The 17,885-nt window shown below is 31.6% G+C and overlaps 1 protein-coding gene across 2 annotated transcripts in view; it reads right to left on the bottom strand.

The window, feature by feature from the left end:
* LOC132716871 (extracellular serine/threonine protein kinase FAM20C-like) overlaps positions 1–17,885 on the bottom strand; it is a 61,488-nt gene that overhangs the window by 30,756 nt on the left and 12,847 nt on the right. For both annotated transcript variants that reach the window (XM_060700204.1, XM_060700203.1), the window contains exon 2: positions 4,148–4,457. The gene's annotated coding sequence lies outside the window, so the exon portion shown is untranslated. The remainder of the gene's footprint in view (positions 1–4,147; positions 4,458–17,885) is intronic.

Raw genomic sequence — 17,885 nt, 5'->3', positions numbered from 1 at the left:
GGCGTAATAACGCGAATCAAAAGGCGTAATAACGCGAATAAAGGCGTAATAACGCAAATCAAAAGGCGTAGTAACGCGAATAAAGGCGTAGTAACGCGAACCAAAAGGCGTAATAACGCAAATTAAAACACATTATAATGCCAATTTAATACCATATTTATACTAATCAAATTCGCGAGAAAGGAAGACCAATATTGATCTGAATTTATTGCTCAAGATATAAACTCGTATACAATAATACAATATACATTTACAATAACTTTCATTCCATTTGCACAGTAATTATGCAAACTATTTGTCATAAACTAATAAAGACTCTTTAATATTTGCCAATATAAGATGACTTGGTGACTTATAGGTTATAAAGTATTACCTCCTTCAAATAACAATCCTCCTATGAAGTTTGAATATTGTGGGCCAAATGGAACTTAAGTTATGCTCCCGAAACCAAATTGCTTACGGACGGACGGACAGACAGACATACAGACGGACGGACGCACGTTCCAACATTTTGGGTTTAGGGGCTATTTTCTTTGTTATTTTCTTTGTTCTCTTAAGGGCTACTAGCCCATAAACCCTTTGATCACGGATTGAACCTATTGTTCTCTTTTGTTCTCTTTACTGTTATATAGCCCCTAAACCCAAAATGTTTGCTCGGACGTACGGACGCCAGGGGGTATAACATAATATGCCCGAAATTCTTTCGGGCATATAATAAAACGTACATCAAGATCAATTCATTTAAATCAACATTGTTCTTCCTTCCATACATTAATAGGCCACTGTTTGGAATTTATATGGTATTAAATTAGCGTTATAACGCCTTTTGTTTTGCGTTATTACGCCTTTTGGTTCGCGTTATTACGCCTTTTGATTCGCGTTATAACGCATTTATTCGCGTTAGTACGCCTTTTGATTCGCGTAATTACGCCTATTGTTTCGCGTTATAACGCGAATCCAAAGGCGTAATTACGCGAATCAAAAGGCGTACTAACGCGAATAAAGGCGTTATAACGCGAATCAAAAGGCGTAATAACGCGAATAAAGGCGTTATAACGCGAATCAAAAGGCGTAATAACGCGAATAAAGGCGTTATAACGCGAATCAAAAGGCGTAATAACGCGAAAAAAGGCGTAGCAACGCGAATCAAAAGGCGTAGTAACGCCTTTATTCGCGTTATAACGCGAAACAAAAGGCGTAATAACGCCTTTATTCGCGTTATAACGCGAATCCAAAGGCGTAATTACGCGAATCAAAAGGCGTACTAACGCGAATAAAGGCGTTATAACGCGAATCAAAAGGCGTAATAACGCGAATAAAGGCGTTATAACGCGAAACAAAAGGCGTAGTAACGCCTTTATTCGCGTTATAACGCGAAACAAAAGGCGTAATTACGCGAATAAAAGCGTTATAACGCGAATCAAAAGGCGTACTAACGCGAATAAAGGCGTTATAACGCGAATCAAAAGGCGTAATTACGCGAATAAAGGCGTTATAACGCGAATCAAAAGGCGTACTAACGCGAATAAAGGCGTTATAACGCGAATCAAAAGGCGTAATAACGTGAATAAAGGCGTTATAACGCGAATCAAAAGGCGTAATAACGCGAACCAAAAGGCATAATAACGCAAAACAAAAGGCGTTATAACGCTAATTTAATACCATATAAATTCCAAACCGTGGCCTAGTAATGTAAGATAGGAAGAACAATTTGATCTAAATAAATCGATCAAGACGAACGTTTTATTTTCAATTCCGTACGGATACGTCCTAAGGCCACCGTCTTATTTTTTAAATCTTTTATTAGGAAATGCTTTCGTCAGATTAAAGGTTAACTTTCACCCAACTATAGATACTTTTCTACATAGACAAAGAAGGGAATGTCTCCTATAATTGTGACTTAACTGAAACACTATCCCCCATTTAAACATACTTATCAATTATCACCCTAATGTGACTAACTTATACCTTACGTTTTCCCAAATCTTGTTACCTATAGCATATTACCTATAGCTTAATTAGGAATGGCATTCACATAATTAGAAGATACTAGATGTTATAAGGTAATCAAATAGGATATATCCGAAGATAATTAAACATATGACGCACATATAAGATAAGATAAGATAAGAAAAGAAAAGAAATTCATTTACTATAGTGACATGTCTAAAAGGAATATATGATACATGTGAATTCAGATTAACTGTATTTACGTCCAGTCCAATGGACCTATAAGGCACCCAGACACCTTAAATTGGCAAATATTAAAGAGTCTTCATTAGTTTATGAGAAATAGTTTGCATTATTACTGCGCAAATGGAATGTTAGTTATTGTAAATATATATTTTATTATTCTATACGAGTTTATATCTTGAGGAATAAATTCAGATCAATATTGGTCTTGCTTTCTTACGTTACCAGGCCATTTGATTAGTATAAATATGGTATTAAATTGGCATTATAATTCGTTTTAATATAGGGTTAACGCACGTTTTTCCGTGTTATAACGTCTGCAGAGTCCCAAGGAACGGTTGGTGCCCGAGCCCGGTAGGGCGAGGGCTCCAACACTTCCGAGGGACTCTGCAGACTTTATAACACGAAATAAACGTGCGTTGACGCTATTATTGCATACAATTTTCAAACAGATTCGTGATGTATAGTTTATACAAAACACAATTACATTAAATTCTTGTGCTTGGACGGTATTTATCCAAATCTATGTTTTACGTATGCGTTTCATTTTTTCCGGGGCCAACAACGAACCGAACGAAATTTTGAATTTTAATTGATTTAACAAAGCTTGGCCTTTGGAGATTTATTATCTCAAGAAAAAAAACCGTTACATTACTCTACCCTCTACCCAAGACAAAACATGACCCTCAGAAATTCTTAGAATGATTTCAGATTGACGGTAGAAAAAAGATCAGTGACATCAGAATCGGTTTTTTTTTCAAGCAAACAAGTTTATAAAAAAATCAGGCACTACTGTAAGCATTATTCTCTCAAAGAAATATAAAGAGCATTTATCAACATTTACATAAATAAAAAACATTTTCTCATATTAATTTTGTGTTATCTAGTTTTGTAAGTTAATCGGAGTGTTAAAATGAATGACAGGTAGATCTAGATTCTACTGTATTTGTTTACATTGACAACTGTCCGTTTCTTAGAAAGGGCGACAACCAAGATTAGCACCGATGTCTATACGCCGTTTTCCGGCATAGTTACTTGAATATGCGACTGAGGCCCTCGAATCAATAAATTTCAATAGCATAAACAGGCCAAATCGTCATTTTTTGTTTGATTGTTTGTTTACTTGGCCCTGTATGTATTGCGCATAGGTGAAACCGGGCTATAACAAGAGCGCGTGACTATGTTAACACATGGTTTTGGTCCCGTTATAACATGGGCAAAAGAGGGAAAAACAGCCGATTTTATGCTATAATTGGCGTTAGTACGCCTTTTGGTTCGCGTTACAACGCCTTTATTCGCGTTACTACGCCTTTTGATTTGCGTTATTACGCCTTTCATTTCGCGTTATTACGCCTTTATTCGCGTTATTACGCCTTTTGATTCGCGTTATTACGCCTTTATTCGCGTTATTACGCCTTTTGATTCGCGTTATTACGCCTTTTGATTCGCGTTATAACGCCTTTATTCGCGTTGCTACGCCTTTATTTGCGTTGCTACGCCTTTTTTCGCGTTATTACGCCTTTTGATTTGCGTAATTACGCCTTTTGATTCGCGTTATAACGCCTTTATTCGCGTTATTACGCCTTTTGATTCGCGTAATAACGCCTTTATTCGCGTTATAACGCCTTTGTATTTTTATTTTTTATTTCATTTGACACTATTAGGCTTTCGTAGCTATGTATACAACCTAGTTATAATGCAATTGATTCAGCAGCTAATTTCGATTTTTATGTTTAACATAATTATAACATAACATTTGCAATTGATAAAGCAGCTAATTTCGATTTTTATGTTTAACATAATTAACATTTGCAATTGATTCAGCAGCTAAATTTAACATAATCATAACATATGATTAAAAGCGCATATCTTGACTGTCACATCAACAATTCATTTTTAATTACATAACATGCAATTATTGAATTTAACGATTGATATAAAATGAGATGATTACCTTTGATATATTTACATAACTTTCTTTTCCACAAGAAACTTATATAGCTCCTCAGCCATCCATCATTTCTCTTTTTCTTTTCACAGCATCCTCGCTATAGATGTTACAGAACTCACGTCTGGTTACAAATTTGTTTATTTAATCCGCATAAATTTTTATGCAACTATGAAATTATTTCAGGCGACTCCCTGGGAATATTTCAAAAATGAATTTATCACTGTACACGAATTATTTTACCTAGTCGAGCATATCATGGTATCCAAGTTGAACTAATCTCTGCTGATACGTATCAAAGTTAAAGATGAGGAACCTGAAACGTAAATAGAATGTTAACTTTGAATAAGTGATTAAGAGGGGTTTTCGTCCCAGCTGTATTAATCCGCAAATATCAAACATATTTATCATGAAATGAGATCAAATATATTCCAAAAATATTTGATACAATGATATAAGAAAATTGTATATAGTTCATACTTGTGTTTGTAGTTAAAGAACTCAAACATGCAGGCAGTAAGCGAACCCGAAAAAATTAAACCAATTTACACGATTAATATTATGAATCTACCACTTTATACGAGTAACTTAAGTGGCTACGGCACTCGTGAAAGTACTGTTTTTAAGCTCAGTAGGTGAAATAAATTTTCATCTTACACAAAATCAAACAAATATCCTCAATATATAACCACTTTATATGAGTACCTATGGATGAATATAACAACTTTATACGAGTAACTATGGATATATATATAACCACTTTATACAAGTAACTATGGATGAATATAACCACTTTATACAAGTAACTATGAATGAATATAACCACTTAATACGAGTAACTATGAATGAATATAACCACTTTATACAAGTAACTATGAATGAATATAACCACTTTATACAAGTAACTATGAATGAATATAACCACTTTATACAAGTAACTATGAATGAATATAACCACTTTATACAAGTAACTATGGATGAATATAACCACTTTATACAAGTAACTATGAATGAATATAACCACTTTATATGAGTACCTATGGATGAATATAACAACTTTATACGAGTAACTATGGATGAATATAACCACTTTATACAAGTAACTATGGATGGATATAACCACTTTATACAAGTATCTATGAATGAATATAACCACTTTATACGAGTAACTATGGATGAATATAACCACTTAATACGAGTAACTATGGGTCAGTATAACCACTTAATACGAGTAACTAAAGTGGCTACGGCACTCGTGAGAATACCGTTTTTAAAGCTCACTAGAAATAAAATTTAATCTTACACAAAAACAAACAAATATCCTCAATAAATAACCAATTTATACGAGTAACTACATATTGATATAACCACTTTATATGAGTAACTACAGATTAAAATAACCACTTTATACGAGTAAATACATATTAATATAACCACTTTATAAAAGTAAATACATATTATATAACCACTTTATAAAAGTAAATACATATTATATAACCACTTTATACGAGTAACTACATATCAATTTAACCATATAACTACAGATAAATATAAACACTTTATACGAGTAACTACATATTAATTTAACCAGATAACTACAGATCAATATAGCCACTTTATACAAGTAACAACAGATTAATTCAATCGGGTAACTACAGTATAATATAACCACCTCCTCCGAGTAACTACACATTGATATAACCGCTTCATTCAAGTAACTACATATTAACTATCCACTTTATACGGGTAACTACAGATTAATATATCCACTTTATGCGAGTAGCTACATATTAATATAACTACTTCAAACGAGAATCTGCAGATTAATTCAACCAGGTTACAACAAATTAATATAACTACTTTATACGAGTAACTACATATTAATTCAACCATGTAATTTCAGATTAATATAACCACTTTATACGAGCAACTACATATTAATATAACCACTTTATACGAGTAACTACAGATTAATTTAACCAGATAACTACAGATCAATCTAATCACTTTTTACAATTTACAACAGATCAATTCAACCAGGTAACTATATGTTAATATAACCACTTTATATGGGTTACTATATACTGATTTTGTCTCTAGTTTTGTTGGATTTCTTTCAGATTTATTTTAGGACAATCGTGTTTTATAAAAAGGAAATAAGGTTTTAAGATACACCTGCCATTGTTATAACTATCCATCTTTGCAAATAAAATAAAACCATTTTTTATTATTTAGAAAACAGCATAAACCTTATTTCTCATATTTAATAACAACGAGTGTGAGGGGTTGATTTAATAGTTAAAGATATTTTTTACTGTTGATAAACACCTGGGTTATTTGGTATTAGAGTGAACAAAGTAACTTTTAATCTTTTAATTCAACAATTTTGTATCGCTAGGAGTTCATGGGAAGCAAGACTGCGTTAATCTTGTCGAGTTTATTAGCAAGGCGTGATAGTTTCAGATATCTTATAAATATATTTTATAACCACTGCTACTGAATGAAGCGTTTGATAAATGCAAACTTAGCACACACTGATTTTAATAGGGATTTGTGTGCACGCCTTTATCTCGAGCATACACTTGTGTGCTCTTTAATCATGACCAATTTATAACAAAAATAGTTTAAATGATGAAACGCGTTACATGACAATTTGCGTCACTTTGATATATATATATATTTTTTGGTTTTGACTACTAGTCAAAAGTTAGCATTTTATTACCTAAGAATACGGGGACAGTGTATTTTCAATACCTGTTGCAAATTGTTTAAAATAAGATTATGTAATAAACTTTAAAAGTCTTGAATAATAAAGCTTTGAAATGAAAACAAGAAAATTATTATTTGAGGAGCATAAATCGTATGAGCACAATGAAATAATGTTGAAGAGTTAATATCTGATACAAGTACTTGATCCTAAAGCTTAATATATATTTGTATCATGTTGTGAACTAAGTGCTGTAATAACGTATCTAAACAGATAATGTTACAATATAAACGTTATGGGGGCCATATGATTTGAAAGAAATAAAAACACATGAGACAGGGTTCTGAAAAGCAAGGAGAAGTATTATCAAAATACTCAAAAGATGAATAAATAAACAACAAGAAGGTAACACAGGCTGGGCCGACATTTATCCTTTATGCTTTGTATTCTTCACGTTTTATTTTGAAGTTTGTTTATTTCATAAAACATGAAAATAAAGCTTGTTTATTTTCGAGATATAGCAGTTGATCACAGAGGCTATTCACTAAATATAATAAACACACCCTTCATGTCTTCTTTTAAAAGTTGTTGAGCATTGATCTTCAGGATGAAAATACTATAAACATCAACAAATTAACTATAAACATCCACAAATTACATTTTATTCCTTTGAAATAAATGTTTGAAACGAGGAAACAACACTGTTTTGTTTTAAGACAAAATGAGTTCTCATTTAAAAGGGTAAGATTGTGGGTAATAACATCGGTTGTAGTTTTATTACCATGGCTGTTACATTCTATTTCAAAACAACAAAGGAGTCGTAGAAAAGAAATGAATTTCAGTCTTGCTACTGTAGAAATACACATTGAATAGCATGGGCACATAATTGTACATGATTTAAAGTTACATGATATAACTTGAAGTCCAAATACCCTGTCATGTTACAATAGCTTTTACGGTTAACTTTTATATGTTAAATGTAAAAGTATGAAGATCATAAAAACATAAGATATGTACTATGATTTTTATATCGCCCTTTTACATGTAAACAGTTTAGTTATCTCATACCATGATCAGAGATTATCAACTCACAAGCTTTATGAGGCATTTTATTTTTATAGAACGCGAATTAACCTTTCAGTATAAAGATTGAGACACTTACCCCTCTAACGTTTGATAAAATCTCAATGCCAGAATACTAAAAAAAGCCATCAACAAAGAAATCGACTGGAGAGTATTTATAGAGCATGAAGGAAGCACTAGTTGGGAGATACATAATTTATACATATATGTTATAGTTGTTATGATACTGGTTTGATTTTTATAGTAGTCAATGTATATAATTTATGACAATAGTAATTTTTACAATAGTAACACTCTTGTTTCTAGTATATTGGACTTTCAATGGTATTTCAATAATGATTTGTAAAAGAAACATTTATTGCAAATCTTGATTTAAACAAAAAACAATACAGAATTATTAAATTGTGCCGCTTATCTTGCTCATGATCCTTTATATAAATTAAATGTATCCATAAATTTCTGATCTACTGTCAGTAATATTAGAAATTAGGGTATGAAAAAGTGATTCCTATATAGCCCTACCACCCAGCCGCACCAAGACATACGATTTTGATGATTGTACTTTTAGAGAAACTTATAGAACTGACGATAATAATGACAATTGCCATACGAAAGTGTTGATGATCAAGGTGACGATGATGATGATCAATTTGACGATGATAATCACGATCACGGTGATGATGACAGATATTATGTTTGGGAATTATTATACTCAATCTGATGATATAAGACAAAACGGATTGCAATATGCATTTATTTTAGTACAAATATGAGATAATGAATAGTACACAGAGATATATGAGCTTAGTTAAATAGTTATATGATAGGAAAATGAAGCCTGTCCATTATTGTGTGTAATTGGTGTATAATTGTAACGGTATTGTATGATTATCATGTTATAGAATGTCTGCTGTCAGGATATTGATGTCACTGGCTATTGAAAACAGACAGCTAGAGAGACAAACTACGTGTAATCCGCTCTAATTGATTGTTTAACAAGACAACTTTGATCTCTTTACTTTCTAAAGTCACATTAGCCGACATTTTAGCCCTCTATCACACGGTTGTTTTACCATCATTAATGGGCACGGATGTCTTTACATCTACGGATCACGTTAAGGACAACACTAATATGTGAAATGGTATGGAACGATAGACACAGTGTTTCACTAAAGAGATGCAATAAAATGATGAACATACAATAACACACATTTATTTGTTGACCTTGAACTTTTCAAATAGAAATTTTAATCTTTAAATTGAATAACTGAAATGTATAACTTTAAATATCAGAGATTAAAATGCATATCAAAATATCTTTGATAATTTAGTTATACCCGACATAGATTTCACATTTGTAATTACAAATATAAAAGACATGTAACAAGCCTATGTAATAAATGTTCGAAAAGTTCCAAAAATAAATGTACCATGTTTTGTCCGATAAACATACCCCATCTCTATAAATCATCTTATTTGTACGTAAACTTTAATGTGTTTTCATAAAGCGTTTAAAAGAAATAATAAAACTGTAAAATTTGCTTGATATTGTGAAAAGAAATCATACTTATCAACCAAATTTAATTCTTAATTATGCGGTTAATTGTGGTTTGTTGCGTAATAAAATGATATATGTATGGGACATTGTATACGGATTAGAAATATTTGTACAAAGCGAAACTATACAATGTCACCAAAATGAATCATGACTTTGCAACTTAAGCATACATATAAACGCGAACTATTTCTGGGATAGGGTCAAAAATGAAAGCATGCGCATCGGCTCAACTAATTTTGTGTATCACTCGTAAAATCCCTGAATATATTTCTAAAGTTAGATGAAATACAAGTCAATACTTCGTGAATGAAGTAAGAGTTTATTCTTTATACAACTGGACATAATCTGATGAAGTACAAATCATTACCGCCATATACAACAATATACAATCGTGATGAAGTAAAAGGCAATAGCGTACAGAACTGAATATGACTGATATAAAGTACGCGCGAATATCTTATTCAAATGAAAATGATCGTGATGAAGTTCGATCTTATACCATACACAACGAGACCGAGATCGGGTCAACAACTTAAACAACATGAATATGATCTTCACGAAGTACGAGCCAATAATAAGGCAACTTATCATGAACGAGATGAAGGACGAGCCAATACCTTATACGACTAAAGATGTAAATAAGATTAAATTACCAGCCAATAACTTATACAAATAATTATTGTACATGACCGTAATTAATTAAGTACTGGTTTATACAATATACAAGGGAACTTTACTATTTAAAACATTTTATAACTGTACAAAAACGAGATTTAGTATGGGCTAATATCGCATACAATCTCAAATTAACAGTTACGAAGCTTAAAGAGATGTGTAAAGTAATTTACACAATTCATTGAAACACTTACTTGTTTTGTTTTATTTTTTGCAGCACAATGTAAATATGTTCTTGAGAGAAAAAATGATTAAATAACCTTTATCACAAAGTCCGTAAAATTCCTTTTGAAATGGCTATTGATAGGCCAAATGCAAACTATTTTCTAATTTTGGGTTATAAATAATAACATTATAGATCAGGTATTTAAGTTTTATAAATAATTCCATCATCAACGTAACATTATGAAGGCAGCCTCAAAATTTACAGCATACTGCTCTCAGACTAATTGTGATATATGTAATTCATATAATGGACCCTAGCTTGACATCCGACAGTCTGTGATAAACATTACTTGTCCTGCTAGTACAAGTGATCAATTTAATTCTATTCAAATAAGTCTCGGTGAATTATTGAGAAAATGTCAAGACATGAAAATGCTGTCTAAGATGTTTTTTTGATACTTTCGCTTGAACTCCTGTGGGTAGTAAATTGCTTTGTCCAATTTGGTTTTAGAGGGAACTTTTCATAAACGTTTCCCTTAAACTGCTCAAAGCATGACGTACAGGTTGTAAGAAAGATAGCTCTGTTCTACATTTATAGAGTAATTCGTTATACATAATGTTTATAGATTTCTGTTGAGTAAATTTAACCAGATAACTACATATCAATATAACCACTTTATACAAGTAACTACAGATTAATTTAACCGGGTAACAACAGATTAATATAACTACTTCATCAAAGTAACTACATATTTATACAACCGCTTCATTTCGAGTGACTACAGATTAATATAACCAATTGATACGAGTAACTACAGATTAATTCAACCATGTAATTACAGATTAATAAAACCACTTTATACGAGTTACTACAGATTAATTTAACCAGATAACTACAGATTAATCTAACCACTTTATACAAGTAATTACAGATTAATCTAACCACTTTATACAAGTAACTACAGATTAATTTGACCAGATAACTACAGATTAATCTAACCACTTTATACAAGTAACAACAGATTAATTCAACGTTAATATAGCCACTTTATACGAGTAACTACGTGTTAATTTAACCACTTTATACTATTAGTTATAAAAATTGTTGACAGGTTATATGGCCCTATACAAACGGCTGTTTGTTAATATAAACCGAGCCGCTTGGCGAGGGTTATATTGCAAACAGCCGTTTATATACGGCCATATAACCTGTCAACAATCTTTATAACGAATTTATAATACAGCAAGCATCATTTTTAGAGGAATAAAGCGAGATTTCTTTATAAATCGACAACAGCCGTGTATATAAAACTATATAAACGTCACGATTATCCAATGAAAAGTGACTTTACAAACGTAAACGTACGAACTATTTCTGGGATAGGGTCAAAAATGAAGCATGCGCATCGGCTCAACTACGTTTGTGTATCACTCGTAAAATCCCTTAATATATTTCTAAAGTTAGATGAAATACAAGTCAATACTTCGTGAATGAAGTAAGAGTCTATTCTTTTTTTTATACAACTGGACCTAATCTGGTGAAGTACAGGCCATTACCGCCATATACAACTAAATACAATCGTGATGAAGTAAAAGGCAATAGCTTACAGAACTGAATATGACTGATATAAAGTACGCCCGAAGATCTTATTCAAATGAAAATGATTGTCATGAAGTTCGATCTTATACCATACACAACACCTTATACAACATGAATATGATCTTCATGAAGTACGAGCCAATAACAAGGCAACTTAACATGAACGAGATGAAGGACGAGCCAATACCTTATACGACTAAAGATGTAAATAAGATTAAAGTACCAGCCAATAACTTATACAAATAATTATTGTACATGACCGTAATTAATTAAGTACTGGTTTATACAATATACAAGGGAACTTTACTATTTAAAACATTTTATAACTGTACAAAAACGAGATTTAGTATGGGCTAATATCGCATACAACTCTCAAATTAACAGTTACGAAGCTTAAAGAGATGTGTAAAGTAATTTACACAATTCATTGATACACTTACTTGTTTTGTTTTATTTTTTGCAGCACAATGTAAATATGTTCTTGAGAGAAAAAATGATTAAATAACCTTTATCACAAAGTCCGTAAAATTCCTTTTGAAATGGCTATTGATAGGCCAAATGCAAACTATTTTCTAATTTTGGGTTATAAATAATAACATTATAGATCAGGTATTTAAGTTTTATAAATAATTCCATCATCAACGTAACATTATGAAGGCAGCCTCAAAATTTACAGCATACTGCTCTCAGACTAATTGTGATATATGTAATTCATATAATGGACCCTAGCTTGACATCCGACAGTCTGTGATAAACATTACTTGTCCTGCTAGTACAAGTGATCAATTTAATTCTATTCAAATAAGTCTCGGTGAATTATTGAGAAAATGTCAAGACATGAAAATGCTGTCTAAGATGTTTTTTTGATACTTTCGCTTGAACTCCTGTGGGTAGTAAATTGCTTTGTCCAATTTGGTTTTAGAGGGAACTTTTCATAAACGTTTCCCTTAAACTGCTCAAAGCATGACGTACAGGTTGTAAGAAAGATAGCTCTGTTCTACATTTATAGAGTAATTCGTTATACATAATGTTTATAGATTTCTGTTGAGTAATTTAACCAGATAACTACATATCAATATAACCACTTTATACAAGTAACTACAGATTAATTTAACCGGGTAACAACAGATTAATATAACTACTTCATCAAAGTAACTACATATTTATACAACCGCTTCATTCGAGTGACTACAGATTAATATAACCAATTGATACGAGTAACTACAGATTAATTCAACCATGTAATTACAGATTAATAAAACCACTTTATACGAGTTACTACAGATTAATTTAACCAGATAACTACAGATTAATCTAACCACTTTATACAAGTAATTACAGATTAATCTAACCACTTTATACAAGTAACTACAGATTAATTTGACCAGATAACTACAGATTAATCTAACCACTTTATACAAGTAACAACAGATTAATTCAACGTTAATATAGCCACTTTATACGAGTAACTACGTGTTAATTTAACCACTTTATACTATTAGTTATAAAAATTGTTGACAGGTTATATGGCCCTATACAAACGGCTGTTTGTTAATATAAACCGAGCCGCTAGGCGAGGGTTATATTGCAAACAGCCGTTTATATACGGCCATATAACCTGTCAACAATCTTTATAACGAATTTATAATACAGCAAGCATCATTTTTAGAGGAATAAAGCGAGATTTCTTTATAAATCGACAACAGCCGTGTATATAAAACTATATAAACGTCACGATTATCCAATGAAAAGTGACTTTACAAACGTAAACGTACGAACTATTTCTGGGATAGGGTCAAAAATGAAGCATGCGCATCGGCTCAACTACGTTTGTGTATCACTCGTAAAATCCCTTAATATATTTCTAAAGTTAGATGAAATACAAGTCAATACTTCGTGAATGAAGTAAGAGTCTATTCTTTTTTTTATACAACTGGACATAATCTGGTGAAGTACAGGCCATTACCGCCATATACAACTAAATACAATCGTGATGAAGTAAAAGGCAATAGCTTACAGAACTGAATATGACTGATATAAAGTACGCCGAAGATCTTATTCAAATGAAAATGATTGTCATGAAGTTCGATCTTATACCATACACAACACCTTATACAACATGAATATGATCTTCATGAAGTACGAGCCAATAACAAGGCAACTTAACATGAACGAGATGAAGGACGAGCCAATACCTTATACGACTAAAGATGTAAATATAAGATTAAATTACCAGCCAATAACTTATACAATTGTACATGACCGTAATTAATTAAGTACTGGTTTATACAATATACATGGCAACTTTACTGTTTAAAACATTTTATAACTGTACAAAAACGAGATTTAGTATTGGCTAATATCGCATACAACTTGCAAATTAACAGTCACGAAGCTTAAAGAGATGTGTAAAGTAATTTACACCATTCATTGATACACTTACATGTCTTGTTTTATTTTTTGCAGCTCAATGTAAATATGTTCTTGAGAGAAAAAATGCTTAAATAACCTTTATCACAAAGTCCGTAAAATACCTTCTGAAGAGACTATTGATAGGCCATATGAAAAATATTTTCTAATTTTGGGTCATAAATAATGACATCATAGATCAGATATTACAAGTTTCTTTATAAATAATTCCATCATCAACGTAACATTAAAAGGTAACCTCAAAATTTACAGCATTCTGCTCCCAGACTAATTGTGATATAAAATTATGTAATTCATATAATGGACCCTAGCTTGACATCCGACAGTCTGTGATAAACATTACTTGTCCTGCTAGTACAAGTGATCAATTTAATTCTATTCAAATAAGTCTCTGTGAATTATTGAGAAAATGTCAAGACATGAAAATGCTGTCTAAGATGTTTTTGAGACTTTCGCTTGAACTCCTGTGGGTAGTAAATTGCTTTGTCCAATTTGGTTTTAGAGGGAACTTTTCATAAACGTTTCCCTTAAACTGCTCAAAGCATGACGTACAGGTTGTAAGAAATATAGCTCTGTTCTACATTTATAGAGTAATGCGTTATACATAATGTTTATAGATTTCTGTTGAGTTATTGAATGTATGTTTTGAGCCATACGTAAACATGTTGCTTGCGAACCTTTATATATATCATTTATCACCTGATTTAAGTTTTTAGTTAACAGCCTTGTGGTAGTCCTCTGTTTTCAATTTAAAGTTTGTTCAGGTCCACAGAAATTTATCCTATCATCAATGTATACAAAAAGATCATTATATATTTCAGTTTTTTACAGAGTAAAAAGCTTGCCAGTAACGTCCAGATAGCATCGTCTCTTCCATACAGATCTTTAATAAGTTGAATGTCTACGTCATTTACTATCGACAAAAACAGTCAATAGCACAGTTATCAGACAGAATATAATGTTATAAATTAAGAATAGCTCGCATGGGCCTACAGAAAGAAACATCAACTAGAGACTATCACGAAAAATTGTTACAATAATGAATTTGTCCTAATAAATTTATGAATGTGAAATACTTGAATCTTATTGAAAACTTAAGCAATGTACCCATGCATCCATTTGTTTATAACGAGAAGAAATCAAACATTCTAAACTAAACATTGTTGATAGTAAATGTTCATGTTCATACATACATAATGCGACTTATGTTCCTTTTCTTGTATGTGGTGATTCATTGAACTTGTTTTATGACATAGTATTGAATGAATAAAATATATAAACATGCATACGATACGAGTATTATACATATTATAATATCTTGCTCTGGTAACGTTAACACGATTACTTCAGGCGAGTAGAGTTTTCATATTATACATTATTTCAACACCATGGGATGATTGCACAGACAAACAAACACTTTGAGTGAGTGTTAGGCTTGAGTGTCATTAAAAATAAATGAAGAACATTTGTTATAATGAGTTCGTTTGATCATTGAACACGCCTGTATTGCCCCGGTTGTAAACACTTCACGCATGGCGCATCAAGAGGGTGCATCTGTGGTGCACTGAGCAACAATGTCATTCTGTTTGATTCAACTTCTTTGTAGACGATTTTCAAACGCAATAAATATAACTCTTGTTTATGTAATGGTTGTAAATAAATGATGAAACTTGTGTTCGTTTCTGTGAGCGCAATGTTTCCCTGCCTGAAAGCTACAGCTGTATATCGTTTCAATAGTTTATTGTTTTATTCTGTGACAGTTGCACATAAAAGATTGCACTTAGCGACTGATATGGTCTATACTTTCACGGTTTTTGAGAGCTGAGCAATTTGTATTGGAAAAATGTTACGTTCTTTAGGAAACTGAGCTTTATTACCCTGTCTTCATTGATGTTTGTTTTCGATTTGTCTACTGATGTGGCTTTTAGCATGATTTTTGTTCTTTAAAATATGTGGTGATACTTTTCCCCTTAAACATATCACCAATTTACTGTTTTATAGATACGTGTCGACTTATCCAAAATGTATGATGAAAGTAATACCTTAAACAATATTGCATTATTATTATTATTATTATTATTATAACAAATATTTAAACATACACATAGACATTACATATGAATGTTACTGCAAAATACTTTCATATTTAACACTCCTGTTTCAATATACTTCGTTTGGGCCAAAAAATAAGAAAGAGACCTATTATTTCATACTGAGAATGGGGTATTTTCATGAGGCTATGATCATACAAAGAGAAATAAAACAGATATGCATCTTAATACTGAGTTCAAGGAAAATATTTCATTAAGAAAGAGATGCAAATGATAACATTAAAGCCATTGCCCTTTGATTGTTACTTTTGTAACCTATATAGAATATAAACACAGCGGGGACATTTTGTTACTCTTGTTCGTGTAAAGCATTTACGCGGGAAATTAATGACTATAGCAGGAGGTGGATAACATGTAGATCTACTCCCAGCATGTTAATTTCCTCAAACTTGCAGATAGGCATCTTATAATTCTATGCCTCATGTAAAACATATTAACAAAATATACATCTTGATTCCAAGTGATTTATGTGCTATGTTTGAATATATGTTAATATATGTCAAATAAAGGCCTATTGGTAACGTACCTTACAATTATGTTTATAAAATATGGCTACTTTTAAAAAATGAAAAAAAAGAAGAAAAAATCTTTATTTAATCCAAAAGATTATAACTATGAAGATCGACAGTCAATTACCAACCGATACTAGTTTATGCAAGATCTATATACGAATTTTGGAAACATTTTTTGTCGTTGAAAGTAAGTGCATTATAATAGAGTAAAGTACCACACGTAGGTGTGTTAGTAATCCAGTTATTATTGATAAATAGTTAACCATGACACCAAACATCCTGCTTGATTAAATAGACACAACTAAAATCACTTAAATCGAAGTGAAATATTGCCTTCATCCTGCTAAAGATTCAAATAAAGCTGAACATAAGCTATTCTGAAAATACAAGATCTTCTTTGGGTGATATTCCATGTCATGACATCGCTGATTTGCTGAACGGACCTCTTACCGAGTCAGATAATCGTACCGTATCGGTTACCCCTCTTGCTTAATCTTTAAACCTGAACCGTTGTTAACATTTCCTTTTGGAAACTTCTTAAATATACTAATTATCATACTTAAAATGTATATTTTGAATATTGATTACATCCCCTCCCTCACTAGTTTCGGTGGAACTTTCCTCCATGTGATGTGATATTTATATAATGTCTACACGGGAAGGATATAATGTCAATGCCTCAGTAGACATTATAACGTCCAATAGTTTACATAGAGTTTTATTTACTCCCAGAAAGATCTGAAGTTTATCTAAATATACTGGATGTAATTAACAACAATTTGATATCCATTTTTGTAACAAAATGTAACAAATATAGCTAAATTCCAAATGTCAGTGCGGCAGTTATCTTAAAAAATGAAAACGAAAATAAATAAATAAAATTAACAGACAGATAAAATAAAA

This window comes from Ruditapes philippinarum, unplaced genomic scaffold, assembly GCF_026571515.1.
Source record: "Ruditapes philippinarum isolate M1 unplaced genomic scaffold, ASM2657151v2 ctg318_1_1_1_1, whole genome shotgun sequence".
In the NCBI taxonomy this organism is placed as follows: domain Eukaryota; kingdom Metazoa; phylum Mollusca; class Bivalvia; order Venerida; family Veneridae; genus Ruditapes; species Ruditapes philippinarum.
Note: the sequence above shows the minus strand (reverse complement) of the source record. Positions and strands in the feature narration are given on the sequence as shown.